The sequence below is a fragment of the Haemaphysalis longicornis genome, unplaced genomic scaffold (genome assembly GCF_048455015.1).
Source record: "Haemaphysalis longicornis isolate Haplotype H1 unplaced genomic scaffold, Haemaphysalis longicornis Haplotype H1 scaffold_8, whole genome shotgun sequence".
Lineage (NCBI taxonomy): Eukaryota > Metazoa > Arthropoda > Arachnida > Ixodida > Ixodidae > Haemaphysalis > Haemaphysalis longicornis.
In genome coordinates this window covers 69,847,380-69,870,693 of record NW_027526445.1, presented here as the reverse complement: position 1 = coordinate 69,870,693, position 23,314 = coordinate 69,847,380, and the positions used below count along the sequence as shown (strand labels likewise).

The following is a 23,314-nucleotide window of genomic DNA, read 5'->3' as shown; positions in this document are numbered from 1 at the left end:
TTCAGCCACCGCTCCAGTGCTCCGGTTCTTCTACGCGGACCTGTACGTTAAAGATGGACCAACCTGCCCAGCAACAACAAGTCCTTCGAAAATGCTGCAGCTGGTTCCTGGATAAGTTGGCTATCGCATAGGCGGCATTCTACGTAATCGCGATCCTAAGCAGGCGCATTGAAAAGCCATGAATTGTACTGAAACGCTACACTTTTTCAAGCTAGTGCGGAATGAATTGAGACGGTATATTTAAAACGAGTTCTGTGTGCCTTCAAATTCGCCGTATAGCATGCGCGACCAGGAGATTGTGTGTTACCATTTTTGGTCTACTATTGTTCGCGAAAGGGGCATCGAAATATAGGTCAAACACTTTTCAGGTATGAGAAACCATACTTCATCGATGCAGGTTTAAAAGCGTCTTCTTGAACGTAGGGATGGCATACAGGGTAAATTGTAGGAAGGACGAACATGAATTTACCATAGAATCGGCTTTGGATTCTAAAGCTAAAGCTGCCGCTCTTTTTACACGATTACTAGCTTCGGTCACCATGTAGAGGTGAGTTTAGTACAGACTTGCGCAACCAGAACATGGAACCCATTTTGCGCACTCTTCCGGCACATTCAGCCTCGTAGCAACACAGTCCCCTGGCATCAGTGGAAACAACCATGCGGCGCTTTCGAATGTTTATCCAGGCAAAATGACCAACGTTATCAACATTCCAATTAGCACATTTTTTATCAAATGTAAAGCTCCGCTGTGAAGAAACGTGATCCATAAGAGCTCTAGGTGTGGCATTATGATTACGTTAGCTATTGAGGTTGCTGTCCTGAGCCACCCGCTGCCTCTGTAGACGAAAAGCGCTGGGTTTTCCAAACTTTCCGGGAACACTTTATAGAGCCACACGCCCAGGTTGTTTTGTTCTCCTCCAGTGAAAATGAGCCTAAGACTTGCTCAAAATCGCAAAAAGTGGGACAAGGTAAATTATGCAAATATAAGACACTTCAATTATGTAGTAGCCGACGGATTTTTTGGGCCTGGGGGGAATATCAGAATATCAGAACGAATATCAGAGCAGTCTGAAAAATCCGCGAGTCGCAAAAACAAACTTTATTTCATTTCCAAAGGACTGAAGAAGTCGTGAATTATTGAGGGCCAACCTGATGATGATGTTGATCATAAGTAAGTGTGACCTGGTTCATAACCAATAGTGTTTCTGAAAAAACTGGCCACCTGTGACCCGTTTCCGACTTTCGTAATTTCTTCATGTAAAATTATGGCATTCAAGGTCAAAGTTACTGAAGCCAATCCTCATCCAATTCGAAGCTAGCAAAATGGCTTACGATTCAAAATGCCGGCGCCCAGGACTGGCACCATGGCTCTGTAACTAAAATTTTGCCCGGAAAACGGAATTTCGGCTTTATTTTGTCCGAATTATTCGTTGTTCGTATTTATTACTCCAATGTGACAACTAGCGGTTTTCTCAGGAAAGTCCGGAACATCCTGCACGTCTGAATTTTTGAAGTCAGAAAAAACGGTCGGCTACTGTACTTACGAATTGCGTGGTTAAGTGGGCCTGTTTATGATAGAATACCTTTAACATAATATGTACGTATGAATAATCTCGCAGCTCAAGATGGAAGCTTAAAATACTAAGGCGGTGTATGGTGACATCAGAAAAAATTCTGGGCTATAGATCCTCAAGTGGGGCCAGTAAATGAATAATGCAAAACTGAATAAATGGCGACGTACACCATTGCAGACACACTTTAAACGTTTAATAACACTATGTACCTCATGATATACACAGCGTCCTATCACGATTTCAGTCAGCAAGTCAGTGGAGAGAATGCGTACGCACGTAAACCCATTCCATCTCCAAGCGTAACATATACGGCGTTCATGGTTAAACCGACATAAGGTAAGGTTTAACGTCGGCGCTGTTTTGTGTGGAGCATTTTCGGAAGTATGCTGTTGGTCGTTCGTCACGCGGGGCCGGATCAGGTTTTCATACCCACAGAAAGAGGGCTCGTGGTCTCGCCGGTTGTAACGTCGCAGAAACCAGGCCCCAGATCCACACAGTGAGGATTGGTCTCGCAATTGTGGGTTCCTCTTCCCCACGCTAAAAGGAGGGAGAAGAGAGGGAGGCTGCTGGCGCTGACTTTAGCTGCCGATTCTTTGAGGCACCGTCAAGAGCAAATGTTCACTAGCCACGACAGCAGAAACTGCGTCATTGATCTGCCGCAGAGCTGTGCGGGGTATTATGTAAAGTATTTTTGGAGTACTTTGGTAATTATGCAACATCTTATATGCATACAAGAGATTGTGAGCTGCTACCGGAAGAGAAATAATCTGAAATTCCGAGTTCGTTGGTTTGTCGTCTTATTCTCTTGTCTGTGCGTGCTTGCAACCGCCGCCCTCCGCTTGTCAGTGTAGGCAGCAGTTGGGAACCTGTTTTCGCCGAGAACGGCGTGTTTTCTTTGCCGCAGAGCGAACAGAATCTAGAACCATTTTTGCCGCTCCGCTCAGCGCACAGGGGAATGAGGGAGGGTGGGTGTGACGACGCGCTGGTGACGTGTCGCGCAAACGTATTCCCGCTACCCCAGCGCCGCTTTATCGAGCACGGGCCATCTCCAACAGAGTACTTTTTGTCTCAAAAGTTAGGGAGATCTCGCTCGAGATGGCGCGCTTAGGAATGTACCGCTGCCACGGCAAGTTGATGTGGCCTTCACCGACGGCCCGACGCTTTGCCACTATTACAATCCCAGAAAGTTGTGCTTCACAAAACGAGACTGTGGTTGAGTTTTCCAGGGTAAAAAGCATTACTGTGCCCAAAAATGCCGCGTGAATAATAATCGAGACCATCATACCGTTGTGCCAAACTCCACATGATGCCCGGATCAAACCTTACATTCAAAAGACAGACGTAGAGGTTTGTCAGCGAAAACGTGAGCTTCGATGTATGTCGTGTTTTTAATACAGTACCTTGTATGCGGCTTGTAAGCATACAGGTCCTCCAGGCCTGTCACTTTGCAAGAGGTAGAACTTCATTCCGGCAATCAAGGACTCAGTGGTGCTTTTTATTGCGATGTTCTAGGGAATTTTGCGGAGGTACGCATTGACGCTCCTGGTCCAGTGAAAATTTGGGGCGTTATGGCAGCGAAGATAGAGAAAATATAAAAAAAAGCTTCAATCATGAGGAAGAATGCCCAATCCAGCAGGGGCATATACAAGAAGCATTATAATTCAGAAGTATTAGCACATGCGATTGCCACCAAATTTGCCACTACGCTTATGACGATGACTCCACAGACGTCCCTGTCGAAGAGGTGGGCGAAAATGTTTTACGAAGCAGTTTTGCGTTTGCGTGAACACAAAGTGGCGGGACAAGATGCTCCCTACATTCTCCATGCTAAAGCGTTGGTAAATCGGCTATAGCAACTCATTCAAGAGGTAAAACAGCTGCGGTCGACCCTTTGCCTGGTTTCGCATCCTCAACGAACCACCACCTTAACGCCTGTCGCAGGCCGGGGGTGAGCGCCTTTGCGGGTTTTTTAAATCATGCTCGCAAAATAGCTCGAAGAAGGCGGCCTAGCTCGCATAGGCAGTGTCCTTGGCTGATTGGTACGATGCACTGTACTCGGGTACAAATTCGGAATGGCAATAGTTCATGCAGGGTTCATCAGCGCACAGTTCATCAGCGCACAGGCACGCTTCGGAAGGAGATTTCGCCTCATGTGTGACATCATCTGCTTTTTGTCGCGCAGGTTGTTGTCGCTGCACTAGTTTTTGAGCAGACGATACCCAAAAATCGCAGAAACGACTCTCGCCTCGTTCGAAATACTCGCAGTAATCCACTTCTTGCGCCGGGTAGACGACCTAACCGGCGGCGGTGCCGAGGCACATCGGAAGCATTCCTTTGCCTATGGTAAGTTGTACACGAGTATATTAGCAAAGTGAAAGCTTAAATTTTTTTACTGCAAACATCATTGTGGCGCCAAGAAAACAAAGACGAGTTTTTTTTCTTCGGAATGATATTGTTTAGTAACTTACCCGCAGTTAATTATTACAAAGTACTACCAGTGGTAATACGTTCATAAGTAAGTTTTGTGTCGAATTTTTCATTTCTGTGTAATTCATTACCTGACTGCTAAATACACAGCTAGGTTGAAAGAAAAGAATACTGTTGTGCCAGAGCGTCCAGACCAAATTCGCTGCATGGGGCGGCGCGCCAACAGCGGGGGAGATTCACGCATCGTCCAAACCAGACCAAACCGCCCGTGGCCGACTTGCCCAGACTTGTCCCGCCGCAGACTCGCCTCTCCTTTTGCGTCGCGGCGGCTCGGCCGAATCCTGCATAGGGTGCACGACCGGCGCCAGACATGTCGCCACTCGCCTGGAGGAGAGCTCGCGGAGACGGCGTGCGCATGGCCTTTCCTTTCCCCATCGGGACGACTCGGCTGACTCAACCGCTTCGCTACCATTCGTCGGATTTCAAACTTCAGCCAGCGAGAGTCCTGACTGGAGCGGTTCAAACTTCATTGGGCTCCAGCGAACTTCCGTGGGTATAAGAACTCGTTTGGAGGCACTTATCACCGGCATTCTCCAGCGGAACTGTTCGGAAGCACCGAGTGGAGAGGTGCTGCCGCCATTGTGCGAGTCATATAACGTTTTTTACTCTTGTACATACTGTATATTTATGTTACTTCAACTTTTCGTCTGCTCGAGAACTTGATCGCTCTCCTCTACGCTGCGTCGATAGCGGACGGAGCAAGGTAACGGCGCTACACCGGTGGCTGCGCACGGATGGCCAGTCGAAACAGGGGTGGCTGCGGTGAGAGGGCCCTGTCGCAACACCGATGGCAGCGTCGGGATGGATGACTCCCAACATCGGTGACAAGCTAGGATGCGCGTCACAACATTTGTGACTGAGCTGTGATCCCCAGTCCCAAAAATACCTACACCGTTTTTCTTTCCTGAACCGCTGTATTGCAGGCTTCGAGTCGTTCGGTTAGAACATGTGCACAGATGTTAGGTGAGTAATGTTTCTCCGCGCAAATGGTGTACTGCAGCCAAACACGAACGACGGGGAACACACACACGACGAGCGAAACGTTTCCTGTCGTTCGTCTTTGGTTTTTGTAAAGACTCGGCGCAGTCAAACTTAAGTCATTACCAACTGACCTCCTCCTCAGAGCAAGTCTAAATACCCAGGAAATCTTTGTAACGTGAAAGAGTTGAATTAAAGTATGATCAGTACCAAGTGGCCACCGGCTTCTTTGTCTTCGCTGAACTTCTTAGCTGAACTCGTTTTCCAACATCCTGCAATTGGAACCCCTGCTCGTACGCTCCACTGACACGGGCTTCTCATATTTTTTCATGGCAAATTCACAGACCCTGTGAGGTAAACATCACTTTTACTTACCTGATATCGTGACAGACGAGTAGGTAGTACCAAAACTGGTCATGGTCACTGCCGTGAGTGATCATTATTGCCATTAAAAGATGTTCCCGGAACTAGTACACCTGAAAGGAACGTGCTTCAGCTCATATTCAGTCGCAGCGTCGAACAAAAGCAGCAATGATAGTAAAAAGAAATTTTAAGAATTAACCTGTACAAAAAAAATTCGCCGCATTTCCCCGAGGGGAAGAATGTGAAAGTGCGAATGCACGAGTTGAATTTGCGCGTTTCGGTAATGTTCGCGAAAGAGAGATCACACACACACACACAACTACAAAGAAAGAAAGATGCATTTATTCACAGACACCTATTTGTGTTGTCGTTGTACTTGATTGCTAGAGCGGATCTGAGCTTTGAAATTTTGTGTCAGTACTCCTTTAAGCGGGTGCATTAGCCCTTCTCACGCCCGATTCTTGGCCAATCCCCCACGTGGGTATGTGCCATGTCAGCGGCCAGGCAGCGCGCGCCCATCTCCCCCCGTTTCCAAGGAAGACGAGGAGATTCCTGGACAATCCCCCACGTGGGTATGTGCCATGTCAGCGGCCAGGCAGCGCGCGCCCATCTCCCCCCGTTGCCAAGGAAGACGAGGAGCGCGCGCACCCGCAGCTGTTGCTATGCGGACGGCGGCGGACGCTTCAGGCTCGCTTAAGAAGTGCATTCGCATTTAAAATCTGGAGGGGTTACCAAATAAATTGTGGAGCTGATACCGAAACCAAGAGGTAGAAAGGTAGTCTCAAATTTCCCCAAGAGATACATCCGTTTAAATACGTGTTGTGAAATATTCTTGATTATATAGTCATGATTCCCCATATCGTTTGGAGAAACCTTTATTAATTGGTATTATTCTAATAACTGTTAAGGTCCATTATTACAGCAACAAAACAAGCGCCAAAAAGCGTTAAGGTATGATGACTGAAAAAAAAGCCTCTCAGGTTACTGATGTTTCTCTGTTACAGCATGGAGGTTATTGTAACATATGAAGAAAAAAATGGCCCACCCTGGGCGCTTTTCGCCTGAACCAGGCAGAGGCAGCCGAATGCTGCCCAACGTAGGACTTTAAACACCGTTTATCTGCCAAATTCCGCGCACCAACGCAAAGCCCTGACTGCCTGTACACCTATGTGTTGGGCCTATGATGCCGGCCCTATGCTGTTCTTACTGCTTCAGCTGGTTGAGCTAGTCGCAGAAAGCAGAACGTAGCACGGACCGCCTACGGCACCGACTATGCAAAGCAGCAACCTCCTATGATCTCGCACACTCGTGTCAACGAACGCGTCACGGCCGCTAATCGGCCGGACTGTTGTGGAGACACATATATCTTCGAAGGTGGTGGCACAATCTCGAAACAGGTGGCTGCTTTTGAGTTCTAGAGATTCGTATATATACCCTTTCGCACACAGTGCACACCATGTGTTTTATTTTTCGAGATACAACAGGAAGCCATTAGACTTCGCTGCCTCCATACACGGTGAAATATATCGACGACATCATGCCCTTTGCGTGAAATTCCAAAAGGTAGAACAGTCCTCCAGCTGTTAATGCTCAAAATCTCTTTATATGGTCTCGAATGAGGAAATCACAGCGCCCGTAGGATTCTTCTTCCGCATAAGAAATTAATTGATCCTTACGTATTTTTGCCTTATAGAGCGCTGAAACACGCACAGCACAGCGTAAACGGGACAGTTGTGTGTGTTGCTATCGCAAGTCAAATAATTCTTAAGAGTACTTGTTATTGACGTTTTTACGGCGGTGTGAACTCCGATATGAATAATTTTCTTAAGTAAATTTATCCTGTGCTGTATCGTTATTTTTAGTGATAGTTTTACACAGAAACCTACAGTGAATAGATTCCGAAATAGTCATGGTCGCCGGGTTCATATGTTCTATGTTCGAAATGAAGGCAAATTTAAAGTGAAGTTCATACGCCAGCCTACCCCAACCGCTGCAGCATTGCCACAGGAGTTCGCAGAGGCGACTCCAACAACTCCAAAAGGTGACCGCAGGCAAAGGCAAGGTGCGAGGTCACGGTGCGGTGCCGGCACTGTGTGATATGGAAGTAGAACGTTTGCACGAAACAGCCACGTTACCGCCACGTTTTTGCGACTATAACGGCTGGCTGACGGGCTAGGCTAGCGCAGTTGAACGGGAAACCGACAGCCCCCCAAAACAGTTTCGACAGAACGAATCGGTACACTGTCGACACAGTGTGACGCGAATATATTAACGATGACGTAATTTCTTTTGCGCCACTTGAAGCTTCGCCACCAATGATGATGTGAGGCCGGCTATGTCCGCGTTGGCAGCAAATGGGCATCTTTCTCACCGTCAACACTGTTTCTTCTCTCCATTGGGAGTCAATATTTGGTATATACTGTTGAACCTCAATTTAACGAAGTCCCCCCGGAGCAGCGAATTATTTCGTTGAATAGAGAATTTCCTAAACTTGAGGGAACGATAAACTTCATCGAGAGAACGACAAATATATTGCCTTGTGGAAAATCTTGTGATTTTCGTCTGCACACTTTGTGAAGAGCGGGAGCACACACTTCTTGTAGCTGGCCAGTGAAATCAAAACGTCCTCGGCACCCTCGTGAGCCCCAGCAAGCCGCATCAGAAGGCCGACGGGGTCCATCACCTGGCTAGGTGTGGGCATGGGCGCTTCGGCAGTGTCCGGATCGATTGCATCTTCAGACTCCTTTTATTCGCCGTAAACAAGCTGCACTGTCTCCTCGTCGCCTAGAACTTCTGTTGTGCCAGTGTCCGTGTCTGCATCGGCGTTCACGAAGTCGTCGAAGTTCTCATCCGCGGCCACCTGGTCACGCCGACGAAGCTCTTCACAACTGGGCGACGCCTCTTCCTGCTCGTGTTGCGTGTTTGTGGAGCCCGAGACAGCCTCGGAAGTAAAGTGTGGAAGCTCCTTTGGAACTGTGGAGGCAGTGTGTTACCGCTCCTACGCTGCCAGCACACTGCCAGACATTCTAGATGGTATATATTTTGAAAAAAAAAGCTCTGGTTTGCATCTTTTTTTTTTCGGAATGCTACGGTAAATCGGGTTTGGCGGCGACGTTTATTTCGTTATTTCGAGTTCGTAAAAGCATTATTCTTTAGGGCAACTGCGTGGGGAATCCGAATTTGTTTGTTAAATCGGGAAATTCGTTAAATCGGGTTTAGTAAAATCGGGTTTCAACTGTACTACTTGCCTGGTTGCTAACACTGGTGGCAAATTCCTGACAAGTAATGCAAACATTGCTTATCCTATGTGCAGTCATAGATCATAGAGTCATACAATTTGTTTATAGCGTCAAGAGAAGCATTGTTTACGAATTGCTTTATTCGTTTATGTTTCCACACTACCAAGTACGAAATATTATCCTTGGACAGCAATACAGCGCTACTTGCGGTCCCGCCTCCGCTATACATTGCTGTCTCGTAATTCTGTCCTCTGAGCGTATCAGGCAAATCTCGCAATGCGGACTTCATTTCCGCAGCTTTGCCAGAACGACGATCTTAGCGTTGGATCTCCATCTACAGGATAAAAGGCGATATCCAGAGAGGATAATTATTGGGCGTATATTAGCGGGCACTGAAGAGGTAGTAAGAGGTAGTATGTGCCAAGCGGTTAAATTCTGAGAATTGCTCCCTGACAAGTGCATGGTCGACGAGGAGCATTCAGTTTATGACGCGTCACAAAGTTGTTGGTTTTCACCGATTTCTCTCCCTAGGCGTCTTAATAGGGATAATAGAGCTTCCTATTTGCGTTCTCTCTTAGAGAACAAATTATTCCGTAGAGTTCAAGAAAGGGAAAGTGGTTGTAGCTTATCGAGGTGCGTGCCGTGACACAATCTAGTGCCGCCGCAATCTTGTGCTGTCCTACTGCGACGGAAGTTGTTCCGTTTCAGGTACCTATACCTTGAAGTTTCTGTACGGCAAATACTCTTCGCAATGATCGGCGGGTGATCCCCGGAACACTGACGGTGTTCTAGGTACGCTTGTTCTGAAAGACGGAATGCAGTGGAAATGAACCAGGGAAAACGTGCTGGAAACTCGAAATAGAGAGCGGAGTAGACCGAAAGAAAAGATCAAAATAAATACATTCCAATACTTGTCCGCACCAGCTACTGCAGTAGCAACAGTTTCAGAGGTTGCGTGGATCGGCCGTCCGTGATGCGAGGACGTTGTCAAGTGCTGAAGGGCGAATAGTAAGGGCGTATCGATCACGCAACCGCGATGAATAAGAGGGCAGCTGGGTCCTTTTGCGCTGAATAAGACATCGATGGAATGTGAGTGGTAACGGCAGAGGACATGGCCACTACACGCCGTTGGAAACGGCTTCGTAGCGCCTGGGGGTACCCACAACGGCGGAACATCGCCATTGCGCCACGTCTCCTCTCCATACCGTTGCTGGTAACGACGTGGAGTCTGATCGTCCTACGACATCCACAGTTCATCAGGGCTGCCATGCTGTGAACAGGCCTGAGCACTGTAAGGGGATCGCTGCGAAGCTGGAGCCCGCCAAGCAGCCATCTACAGCTCGAACGCCGCCTTCCTCCTGGTACTGTTCCGCCTTTCTCCTGACATTTTCCCGTCTCTGTAACGATTCTCATGAGCATGGGGACGTCAAAGTGCTGTATTCATTTCAATATTGTGATACCTTGCTCGGGTTATTTGTTCCCTCACCATGTTTATCTCTCGCGCCTTATCTGAGAAACGTATACCACACATCAGCACTAAAATCGCAGAGGTGGTCGTAGAGAGGCACCACATCCGGCCCCTGCACCGTCAAGCAGACTAACAGCCTGTAATCGACAAGAAATGCTGAATACACAACGAAAAAGCACACAAGACAGAGATTACCTCCCAGTCACCACGTCACCATGAAAATATTTAATGCAAATCTTCAACTTAGAGTACCCGCACTCAACCAGCTTTAGACTAGAGCATGGTTTTTGATGGGCCTCTGAATAAAAAATCTAAACATTGGCATTCGACCCATTACGTTGGGATTTGGATGAAGCTGTTCTCCTAGGAAACGAGAAAGTAAAGTTCGGGCGTAGCATTTACAAACAATTATATCATTTTGGAGACCTGAAATTTGATGAAGACAAATGAAAGAACAAAGAAGCAGAGACGAATTTTCTTTACGTTGACAAAAGAAGGCGTTGGTGTTGGCCATGAAAGTACTCGTGAATGCAACAATGCAGAGATCCTTACCGAATAAAGCGTTGAGGGCAAAAAACAATTTTATTTCGCACAAGAAGTGCTTACAGCACTTCAGAATTTTCATCAGAAATAAACAAATAGCCCTGCGGTGTACTGCTACAACACGTAAGGAATGTACCTGCCAGCTGGGAAATCCGTTAAGTTGCTGGAAATGATGTACGCAAGGCTGGCTCAATTGCACCAGAAAAGAGTTCACGAAGTTGCAACAACGGTGGTTTCTTTCTTCAGCCCCGTCACTGTGAATTATCACTGAACTGACGACACATTCTCCAAAGGGCGCCAAGAATAATATGCATTGGTAGTAAGTCTCTGTTTCAAAAACCCAGTAGATGAGACCAGTAATTACTCGACGTTTCGGTGGCTACTGATCAGCAGGTTCTCCCCTAGACGGGGGTGCGTAGGAGTGCGCAAGAAAGTCAGCATTTTAAAAGTAAGACATTGTGCCGTAACCTGTTTACATATAATGGGTGCGTGCCAGTAGGTATCGAATACCCCTTTAAACCTAACGAGAGAACCTCCTTACACGTGTAGTGGGTCACCGAGGAAATGACTCTTTTTTCTTTCTGAGGTCAATATCTTGACTGCATCAAACAAATTGTATTGTCGGTGTGATGAAGTATCGGCAATTTTCAGTTTTTGTTCAGAAAATACAGTCTTACACAACACGGACAGTCACCATGGCGAGGGTACGGAAAAGAGGGAGAAGACGAGTGGAGAAAGGATTCCGGCCGGGAAAAACAGATGGGGTGTTGTGGCTTCGCCCTGCGGTGGTCGTGATGGAGCGGGCCTACCGACCGGACGCCGCTGTTCCCACTACCGTGTCCGCGACCGTGGTTCTCCCCGGGATGGCATAGATGACGAAGGACAGGGAAACGAATGCAGGGACCGGCGCCCAACAACCCGACTACGTTAAAGAATGTTCCGCCGGCGCACTAACAAAGCCTAGCCAAGCACCAGCCAACCTGTGCCCTCTCGAGCAGCTCGTCCAACTTCTGAGACTATCCACATTTTCTAATTTGACCTCCGTTAGAACCAACTCATGTTTTTGGCACAGTTTTCTGTTTCCCTATTAGTTACCAGCCTGGTATATTTTTCCCGGTAGCTCACAAAGCTCACACTTTGTGAGCTGCCACTTAGGGAAGGTTTCTCTGTTGCGGCGTTCATACGGCAATAACCGTACGTTGCTGGTATTTCGAAAAACAGCCGTAATTGGCATCAACGTTGGCGGTGCGACTACGATGGCGCCGAAAACACTAGTGACTGAAAGATCATCATGCCCACCCACAATTCTAGCCGCATTGGCTGCGAAAACATATGATCGTGCTTCACAGGAAAAATGCATGCGAGGCCTAATGCCTCTTAGATCGAACGTTCCATGTGGCCATAAACTCGGATATGCATTTCCTATAGACGCGCGTGAACGCCCGCCTGGCGCTCTGTTTCTCAGCGAATCACCACGTGGCTGCGAACGCGTGTGTGTAACGGCCAGCCCTCTACCCGCACGTTAACGTACGACCAATTCGAAGTTGCTTGTAACATGGTTAGGGTCATTGTTAAGGTATACTTAACGTCCACTCTGATAGAGTGATCACCACACCCACTTGAATGGATGTGCCAGTGCTGTTGAGCGCTGCCATTAGAAATTCACCGCAGATTCACCCATTCCCATTTGGCTGAGAGGACAACCAGCCCACTCACTATTCTCACATACGCATTTAGTGGGATTGTCTACTGGCAATACCAACTCTCATCAGAAGCTCATTTCTGATTTACAAATATTACCGGCTGCGGGATCAAGGTACCCCAACAGTGAGCACGTGCCCACACCAGGTAATTGATCAGCAGGGTTGTCGCGTGTAACAAGCAAAAGGAGACTTCGGTAGGAATGTTCGGACGTTGCTATGTGGATGCAGTTGTTATTTCACGCTTTTTTTGTAGAGTGATAGCGGTTATCTAGAACATTGCATGGCGCGCATATATAGGGGTACCTTCCTTTGACGAATGCTTGCACGGTGTGTGTCTGCCGTGTGACCATCGCCGGTGTAAAAGCGCATTCGCCGCTGAGCAGGGAATAAAAAAAATATTTCGGCGTATACAAGCTTTGGCGATTTAACCTTTCTTCATCTGCTTCCAAGGCTGGATTCACAGCCACTAGTCCACTAGCCTTTTTTATGCATGAACACTCGAACTTATTAAGAAGCCCTCGGGCAGAATGATTTCAAAGCAATTCCTGTGTATTGCAATTTTCTTGGCTGAATTGGTCCCACTAATGAGATGTAAAATATTGTATTACTCGTTGCTTTCCGCGGGCTTGAATAAAGAAAATTAGGAATACATTACGTTGCCGCTCCAAACTCGTGGCCGTATCCATATGCGCGTACCACATTACACAAATAGAGACGTGGCATTGACCAAAAACTGCCAAGCCAGTACATCAGTAGTACACACCGAAGTTTTCTTTCAAACATTGAGGGTTTTACGCTCTGAAGGTCCTCCTGTACTACGAGGCTAGCTTTAGGGAAGGCTGTAAAATAATTTAGGCTCCCTTCTTTGTCGTGTTCTACTTGACACGCATGAATTTTTTATGGCCCTCCCCCTGAAAATGGCCAGCATGACCGCAAGTTCGACCGCATGCTTGGGCTTATAGACCTAGGCATTACACAGTCAGCCACTGCGGCGGGTACATCTGCAGGTTCGTGTCCCCGCGGCCAATGCATAATAGCCGACGGTGCGCTTTTTGTCGAATTCCATGTAAAATCAAGAAATAAATATTTGCGCAGAAATTAGTGGCGGCATTGAAAGCCGTGGAGCGGCTTTCAGCGGACGTATCTGTGAAGCGAACCATAGTACAAAGCGTTCCATAGGGGCAGCTTGCAGTGTGGAAAAGTTATCCGTTCTCACCAGTAGGCAGAAGGGTAACACAAACGCCCCTTCGCTAAGGGCAACGATGGTAGAAGCTTTCAGCTTTCTCGTTAGTTATTCATTTTCTGTCGTTGAGGTCAATGGTAGAGCCCTTCGTCCAGCAGTGGACGTAAATAGGCTGTTGATGATGATGATGATGAATTGTATGTGTTCACAGAGTTTTGGTGATGGATGGTCGCCATCACTGAGACCACAAAACATTCGCTTAAGATCCAAGCTGCTCTGTCCGTGTCGGAATGACGCACTCGGACAGGCGTCGACTTCATAACACCAGGCACCCCGGCACTATTCCGACCACGGGAAGCATTTTTTTCTTTAGAAGTTTCATATGCCTTCGCTTATCGTAATCATCGTTTTGTAAGAGCTGTTGTCTGAAGTTTGCTTTCCTGCACAGCGTTGCAGTTACGGGACGGTCGCCATAGGTGAGCCACAGAAATCTTCGCTTTAAAAATAAAGGAACGTAAACCGAAACCAAACTTGTGAAAAAAGAGGCTGCAAAATTCTCTGTGGCTGCCAGTAGTACATTACAGGGTTGCAGGAACGAGCAGATGCGCAACGGGTAAGAGACTGATCGAAGCCATTTGGAAGCGGACTGCAAAGCAAAATCCCTCCAGATGCAAGAGGAAGAAGGCATGCGACAATGCAACACATTATCAATGCTATTCAGGTTGTCAGTTGCACTGCCATGCTTTAGCACCCCAACACACAAAAAGCATAAGCGTCCTGGGAGCTTTATTAAGCCCACAACTATGCAATAAACCACCCTAAATGCCCTGAAAATCATTGCAAACGCAATGGTGTCTTGACTAGCTGCCGCTGTTTTACTCGTCATCTGGTGCAAAGTAGCTTGTTTGTCCTAAGTACAGTTTGTTTAAACGGCACCGGGTTGGTAGGTCAATTCACTAACGTGTTGCCATAATTGTGCGCCGTAACTATGCCGGCTGCCTATTGAAGGCAAGAATCTTCGAAAAAGCGAGTTGATTCGGCATTGAAGGAGATTCATTATTATTCATTGAGCATCGCTATGTCACCATTTCTTTTGCTAATAATCTTCCCAAACCAGCATTGTTATTTTTAATAAGGAACTTAACATTTGGGGCGTGCAAAAATACAACCCACAAGTCTTTGTTTTGAACGTAGAAATATACGTCAGGGATGGCAAGGGGGAAAATATTCTGAAGACGTGGGTGCGTCTTCCTTGGAGAGGAATTCGGCACCTAAACATAGCGTTCTCTTTGTCATTTATAGCTTCAGGCTGCACTTAAAAGTAGGTGTAGTATAGAATGGCATAGCAAAAATTTTGGGCATTTCTTATCACATTTCCCACATTTTCGGCCTGAGGTGTTTGGAGTGAGTTCGTATCAGTATCAAGGAATGTTGGGTGCTGATGTTTGTCCCATATGGCAAAATGCTAATAGGTAGCTCTTAAGTCCTTACATTTGCATCGATATAATATTGAACATCTCTGCCAAGGAACTTCCGCCACATAAGGTCGAGGTGTGGCATGGTGACAAGGTTAGCTATTGAAGCCGCTGTCCTAAGCCATTGGCTGTCTCCTTCTACGAATAGCGCTGGGTCTTCAAGACTCTCCGGGAACAGCTTGAAGAGCGATATGCCCACGTTGTTGTCTTCACCAGATCCCGAAACAAAAATGAGCCGGAGACTGTTGCTTGCAACCTGCATTCGCATCATACAATTCTTAAAACATAAACAAAAATATATATATATATATTGTGTACCACTGAAGCGTGCACTTAAGACTACGCATCTGGGTAAAAATTCATGGAGCATAATTTTTTACATTGTGCACCCTCGGTGCAACACAAAAATTGTGTACGGTAACGGTTAAAACGTAGCATGACTCAAACGAATGAATTGTGTCTAAGTAAATGGTGTCAAAGTATCCGGAGAAAGAATTGTATTTTGGATGTGATGAGCAAACTGCCTCACTAGTTGTAGGCTCAGTTGCAACTATATTTGCGTATTTGTATTATTGTAATAATGAACTGATATTTGAGGTTCAGGACACCAATGCGAGTCGAGCTACCCACGTGCTGATTACAACATTTTGTGAGGCTGCGATATCTTATAACATCCTGGCAAGGGTGGTCCATATAAATAAGCAACAATAGTAAGTGGCAAACTAACAAAAGCAAATCAGTTACAAACCTGTGGGCAATGATTGTAGCAGCGAATCTTCAAAATATGACGGGAATTCTTCAGAATTTAGATTCTTCAGTTCCAGGATTTCACTAACGGCATGCATTCGAAGCAGCTTATACGCGAGCGTAGCGCTGCTATAAAGATATCGTTCCTGTTTCGTCACGTAACCGGTATATGTCCCGTTCTTATCATGTTGCCAATTTATGAAATGAAAAAAAAATATTTAATGACATTTGGTTGCAGCGCTGAATTGTTGGCAATCTGCTTTTGAGGAAAACGTTTGTGGTACGTATGAGTTATAAGCAAATCTAACCTTTTTCCACCTTTCAGGTTTTTGAATATCAAGAATATTAAGCGGGTCTCTCAGGGACAGTTCGTGCTGTGTGATTTAAGTGTCATGGGACGAAACGTTTATGGAGATATTTTTTTGCCACAAAATATACATTTTTCAATATGGCAGATCGACTGTAACCTAGAGGCCAGGCTGTTGGTATGTTGGAGCAGTAACGTTTTCAACGCTGACTGCAAGGTGCGCTTGTTTTCCATATTCAGCTGTAGAAATCGGGAAATAAGTTTAACAAAGCCCGGATGTTCTTGAATGCGGGGCAAAAACGGGGGGGCTCCATGCGGGGCTGAACGCCTCATCACGGATTTTCCGATTCATTATTCGTCATGTTTCTAAATTTACTAATTATTATTTTATTAACTGAGCCCCCTCCCTTCACACCCCCTGTGCACATTTTGATCGAGCGATGTCGTTAATCCCGTGGCCTCGTAAGGATTCTGTCTGTAGAACTCCCGCTTGGTGTTTTGCTAGACAGTGGTCCTGGATGCTTTTACACTATCTGAGAGAGGCAGAAAACGCGCGTGGCAGATCCCAATCAAGTTAATATATTTGCTGGGGAGAGGAATAAATCTCTTCTAATGCACTGTGATTTCTTTGGGATTCGCAGTATGGTAATCTGTGCCCGCTGTCACGTCATTGTGTCCCGTTTTACGATTTTTCGTGTTCCCAGAGTTCTTAGTTGGTTATACTGAAAGTGCAGTACCTCTTCTAAAAATTCCTGCGCAATAACTTTTTTCCAAGAAGGCCTCAGGATTGACCGATATCTCTATTTGATGTAACCGCATTTTCCTAAGCAACTTTTTATGGTGTCCGGCGAAATTCATTGCAACGGATACTCGCATTTATAGCTTTTTTCGGAGGCTTGTGCACAAACATCTGTTCGTTAACACGTGCGATAGCATACGCTTACGCTTTGCTTCACTGCCATCGAGTGCTCTATGCTACGCCTGTTTTTGATACTGCGTTCGGAAGCCCATGTTCCATTATTTAGTGTTAGTCATGATGATTCTGCCTGAAGTTACATTGCGGACCGGTACAGTATTGTAGAAATAATAAACATTTCATTAAAACCTAGGCACAATTCAAAGCCCATGCTTTTCTTTGTTACAGTGACAACGTGATCTTCTTCCATGTATCGCGCGGTGACGAGTACTTTGTGGTAATCGCGCTTTTGTACAGCATACAACAAGCAAGTAAATCAGATGACTTGTTCTTTTTGTTTGATTGCAAATGCCGAAGCAAGCGACGCAAAAGAATTGGTAACATGTATATCCGAAAAACAGTGTTTTTCTTCATTGAATAAAAATATTTATACGGGTAACCGGGCTGGAAGCATTTCGCTCGAAGAAAAAAGTGCACACAATGCTCAGACTCCACAGGATTTCATGCGTATGCTCATTCTATAGCCTATTGCACCGCTGGGTGGGCAAAAAGGCGCTAATATTCCCATATGCTGACGATTCTGCGACAATATTACAATTCCTAGAAGTTGTACACGACAAATCCGAATAAATATACCACCAAAAAATAATGCAGCAAAACCGTGCGTGATAGGCTGTGAACAATCATTAAGCACGTCATACCCTTGTGCCAAACACCCCATGGTGTCCAGAGCAAGTCTTCCAGTCCACAGAAAGACGTATAGGTTTGTCGGCGAACACATGAGTCTCGATATATGTCTGGTTGTCTACGCAGAAGCTTCTGTATGGCTTGAGGTCCACAAGGCTCCAAGGCCTGTCACTTTCAGAAAGCCTAGCTTTATTCCCGGAATCGAAGACGTAGCGGGGCCCGGGAGTGTGAAAGTTTCTGGAATTTGACGTAGGTAGGCGTTTACACTTCTTGTCCAGTCAAAATCTGGGGCGTTCGGGCACCGATCTGCAGCGGCAATAAAATAAATTAACAAAATCAGTTATCCAGTTGCATGCGTTTCAAAATATTATGTAAATAAATGTCCGAAGTAAGTGGTATGGAGAATACGCATTTCAATTGAACATGTGTTGCATTATGCAGCAGCATATTTATAGTTACATTGCGCTTGTGACAATCACCTGGTTAGCGTCGACGCCAAAATACTGCGCAAACGTTTTATGCAATAATATTTGTGACAGAAACGGCCACATCCTAGATAGACGTTTGTTTATAGATCCAGCCTTTGAGGACAAAGCTAGGATGACAGTCGATAGAGCACGGAGGGAAGACCAGATTTATTTCGCACACACCGGCTGGCTCTTCACTATTGTACATTACTCTCTACATACCTTGCGCAAATGCTAAGTGAGGTATTTTTATTACCTCTATGACACGGGGCTCGAGACAAGGCCAAGCTAAACATGCCCAAAGTATCTTCTAGGCAATCATTCACGAATACGCGCTCATTACAATAATTGAAAGTTGTGCCCCGAATGAAGCCAAATAACACGTTTTCACAAAAGCATGCTACCTAAGTTATAAACAAAATTTAACTCTTCAAAGAAGCCTTTTGGCCTCTCTAGACACTAGCAATCTTACTAGAAAGGAATTGTTTAAAAGTTTGTTGTCGGGTCAGCCAGTACGGCACATCATGAAATTGAGTTCATTCAGAAGAGACTTCAGAATATGCTTGAGGTATGCGCGCCCGTGTCAAGAACGGAAGCTTTATAAAAAAAGAAAATGCGGAACATACCCTGGGAAAAGCCTTTTTTTGAAAATGACACGTACGACTCCAGAAACCAGGGAAAACGTTGGAGGGTTATATGGGCAACTTGATAAAGTTGAGTCTTGCCTTGCATTGGCGTCGACGTAAAGCATGTGATAGCCAAAAAATATTGACGTACACATACAATGATTTCGCTACTGCAGAATTGCAGAATATGTTGCGAGAAGACTCCCAAATACAGCGCCTACCTTGCCTTCCGTTGCCGGTTGCAGTGCGTCCGGTTAAAAGCAGCTAGGAATCCAAAGAAAAGATTCGGGGTAGAATTTTCGCTACTGTCGGGGATCTAGCAAGAGATATTTTGCGTTGCGCGTTGTCTCCCCGTTCCAACCTATTGGTAGGCGCATGGTTTTACAGCGAAGCTACCTGCATTGCTGTTCTACCTCAACAAGAGTGGGCCCACAAACACTCCCCGATCTGTATGTCCGCCTTACCGCCACGTGGATAGGTTTCATCATCATCATCATCATCACCAGCCTATCTACGCCCACTGCAGGGCAAAGGCCTCTCCCATTATTCTCCAATTACCTCGGTCCTGTGCCAACTGTGACCAATTTATCCCCGCAAACTTCTTGATCTCATCTGCCCATCTAACTTTCTGCCGCCCCCTGCAACGCTTGCCTTCTCTAGGGATCCACTCTGTTACCCATAATGACCAGCGGTTATCTTGCCTTCGCATTACATGCCCTGCCCACGTCCATTTCTTCTTCTTAATTTCTACTAATATGTCTTTAACACCAGTTTGCTCTCTGACCCACTCCGCTCTCTTCTTGTTCCTTAATGTTACACCTATCATTTTCCGCGCCATTGCCCGCTGAGTCGTTCTCAATTTAAGTTGAACCCTCTTAGTAAGCCTCCAAGTTTCTGCCCCGTAGGTGAGTACCGGTAAGATGCAGCTGTCATACACTTTCTTCTTCAGCGACAATGGTAGGCTGCTATTCATTATCTGAGAATGTCTGCCATATGCACCCCACCCCATTCTGATCCTTCTAATTATCTCTGCCTCATGGTTGGGATCTGGGGTCACAACTTGGCCTAAGTAGATATATTCGCTTACCACTTCCACTGCTTCGCCACCTAATTCAAACTGCTGTTCTGTCCCGAGGTTATTGATCATTACTTTAGTTTTCTGCATATTAATTTTCAGGCCCACGGTTCTACTCTGTTCGCCCAGTGCGGAAAGCATGCTTTGCAATTCGTCCCCCCCGTTACTTAGCAAGGCAATGTCATCAGCAAGTCTGAGGTTACTGAGGTATTCTCCATTAACCCTTACTCCCACCTGTTCCCAATCCAACGTTCTGAATACTTCTTGTAAGCATGCTGTGAATAACATTGGAGAGATTGTGTCTCCTAGTCTGACACCCTTTCTTATAGGTATTTTACTGCTCTCCCTATGGAGGATGATGGTAGCTGTAGACCCACTGTAGATATCCTCTAGTATTCTTACATAATGCTCATCTACCCCCTGGTTCCGTAATGCCTGAATGACTGCTAGGGTTTCGACCGAGTCAAATGCTTTCTCATAATCTATGAAGGCTATATATAGGGGTTCAGTATACTCAGCGCACTTCTCTATCACTTGATTGATCGTGTGAATATGGTCCATTGTTGAATAACCTTTACGGAACCCTGCTTGTTCTTTAGGTTGACTGAAATCTAAGGTTGCAGAGATTCGGTTAGCGATTACCTTGGTAAATACCTTGTAGACGACTGACAGTAAGCTGATCGGCCTGTAATTTTTCAAGTCCTTCATGTCGCCTTTCTTATGGATTAGGATGATGTTCGCGTTCTTCCAAGATTCCGGTACCATTGCGGTCATTAGGCATTGCGTATACAGGTTTGCCAGTTTTTCAAGTACAATTTCTCCGCCATCCTTCAAGAGGTTTCATCAGAGTACCTCAAAGTGGCAGTGGCCGTCAACAAATCTTTCCATGTAGGTAATCGCAACACTACGAAGAGATGAAGCAGGAGTGATGGACATCGTTGGGCCAATTATACGGTGGGGGAATGCTTTCATAGTTTTTATGGTCTCAACTGATGTAGGGGTGCTCTTTTGTCATCCACTTAAAAGAAGTGATTGAACTAACATGATTTTTGTTTGAAAATACAATTACATTGTTCTCCCGAGCCACTTGACGGAATGGCTCGCAACCGTTATGATGATGTCTGTGAATCATAAGCATATAAATACTTAACATATGCTTCTAACATGGAAGGTATAAAGGACATTTCAAGATCCTTGGTACTGTAAACCTTCAGCCATACTCAATATTTGCTCGTGATTTTCAACTCTTCCAGAACACTGATTGTGCACATTGCCGGGAACAACAAACTTGGTATTTTGTATTATAAATGACCGCTTCATTTTATATGAATTAACGTTATTCTGAGTAGCTGCTGTTTACTGTACTTTCCCACAATAAAGTATCTGAAATTGTTTTCATGTAATCCTTGTTGTGACGCCAGCAACGAAAGAAACCCACAGGTGTCGGCTATTCAAAGCGAAATGCACCCCTATTGGCTTGTGCGAAATTATTCTCCCTAAGGTACTCGCTTTGTTCTTGGGGCTTGGACTTCTCATTAACAGAAGAACTTGCACGTTGAAGGTTTAACAAGTAGCTTTGGTTGTTTAAGAAACAAATTCTCTACTTGCGCGGTATAACGGAAACTCTGATAGTATGTGTATTAGAGGAAATATGTGGATTGCATTTGGATTTTGCAAGACATCTTTTATCCGCACCCGACAGCATTTTCTTACGAGCCAGTGTTAACTATGAGCTGCCGCAAGGCGGCTCGCCCGGGCATTATGTTTAGGAAGGCTCCTACCATTCTAGTAACCCATAACACATATTTTAAAATTCGCTCGACCGGCCCTTTAGCGCTGCAGCTTACGTCATTGTTGAGCCCTCGATACACCATCACATGGCTGGTGTCGGAGGAACTTAGAGGTAAGCTGCGTGTCATTGAAGATATTCTGGACGCATTATCAGCACTCCGGACCACCATTTCCTCCCCCGCCGCTACCCAACTCCAAGATCGCTTACCTGGCACGCTTTTTTAATGCAACCACAGGTTGCGCCCCTTTCACCCCCATTCGCTACTCACGATAGACGATCCCAAGCTCTTGCGTGCCGCTGAACCAGGTTTCCCGGTTTGTAACGGCATATTTTCGCATCATTAAAGGTAATGAACCGTTTTACTTACCTGCTATGATGATCGAAGAGTAGTCGTTTGCAGCGCCCGCAATTTTCACCGCTATGAGTAGAGTTAAGAGCTTGGTTAGCGATGCCATTATTGCAGTTTGAAATCTTCACCGGAACCTGTCGACGTGAAAACCAGGCGCGCAGATGCAAAAGACATTTTGTGGGCGAAAGCTTTAACTAGGTTTTAAATGAAAAAAATGCTCAAGAGAGAATACGAAGTTCAAGAACAGAAATCGTGAACATAAAAACACGTGGAATGGCTGTATGCTTGGATACTGAGCTTGGTCCAAAATGTCAAGATTGGAAGGCGTGGTAAATGGCCAAAGGTTGCTTAGGGACACCTTTCTTTTACTTTGCGGATGTTCGGATTTTATTTAAACATACATTTATTATCTTATAGCGCTCCAAACACTTTTATGATACCCTGACGTACGACAGGAAAACGTGAAGAAAAAATGATGAATTGCTATTAAAAAGACGTCGTGTACACTAGAGGTTAGAGAAATTCGCTGGTTGGGCTTGTCTGTTTGTAATCAAATGCAGCTTCCTGTCACATATGAAAAAATGAATCTCAGCTTACCGTTATTTGTCCGTCGACCCAAGCCGGGGTAAGAGAATATTGCCTAAATGTGCAATTGAAAACGTTGGTACCAGCCAAATCCCGCTGCAGAAACGCGAAGTTTTGAGTGCCTCGCCTCTGAGTAGAGGACGGCTATCCCTACGCTGGAACTTATACCAAAGGTTTTGTTGCCGCTTCGCGCAGCAAGAAGAGCGTTGTCCGTACAATCGACGAAGGTCAGTGACTAAATTGGCAATATCCTGTGATGTCGCACACTCCACGCCGACGCACGCGTGACTGCCGCTAATTCATACGTGTTTGTCGAAGTGTTGTGGGCGGATGTTTTTTGAGGTTGGGAGCGACGTGCACCAGATTGTTTTGCGTTATTAGCTTCGATATAATCACCAAACGACTGACTGTTTCCTGTACAGGCGAGTATTTCAAACGAAAGGCTTAGGTGTCTCATCAACACGAAACATGACCGTCGTTGTTGTCGGTGGCGTCAACCGGAATGGTAAAAAAAAACTAAATAAAACACATGTCGGGTTTTTCTCGCGCCCCCATCTCTCTAAAGAGGTGCCAGAGCTGCAGCCAAAAGAGCTAAACACTGCAATACCCCGCTAATCCGGTAGTGAGCTAGAGTGGAAGAATCAGCCGGATGGTCGGTCCCTGACAGGTGAGCGGGACGGTACGTGCGTAGAAAAGAAGCAGGTCGATGAGAGCTCTTAGTGTGAGCAAGTTGCCACGTGGAAAAAAGTG

At 45.9% G+C, this 23,314-nt stretch overlaps 1 long non-coding RNA gene across 1 annotated transcript; it reads right to left on the bottom strand.

The window, feature by feature from the left end:
- Positions 1–10,526: 10,526 nt before the first annotated feature.
- On the bottom strand, positions 10,527–22,741 carry LOC144148953 (uncharacterized). Its single transcript, XR_013318120.1, has 4 exons — positions 22,577–22,741; positions 21,998–22,113; positions 17,685–17,976; positions 10,527–15,269 (listed from the first exon to the last, which is right to left on the bottom strand). It is a non-coding gene; the product is annotated as an uncharacterized LOC144148953 (long non-coding RNA).
- Positions 22,742–23,314: the final 573 nt, after the last annotated feature.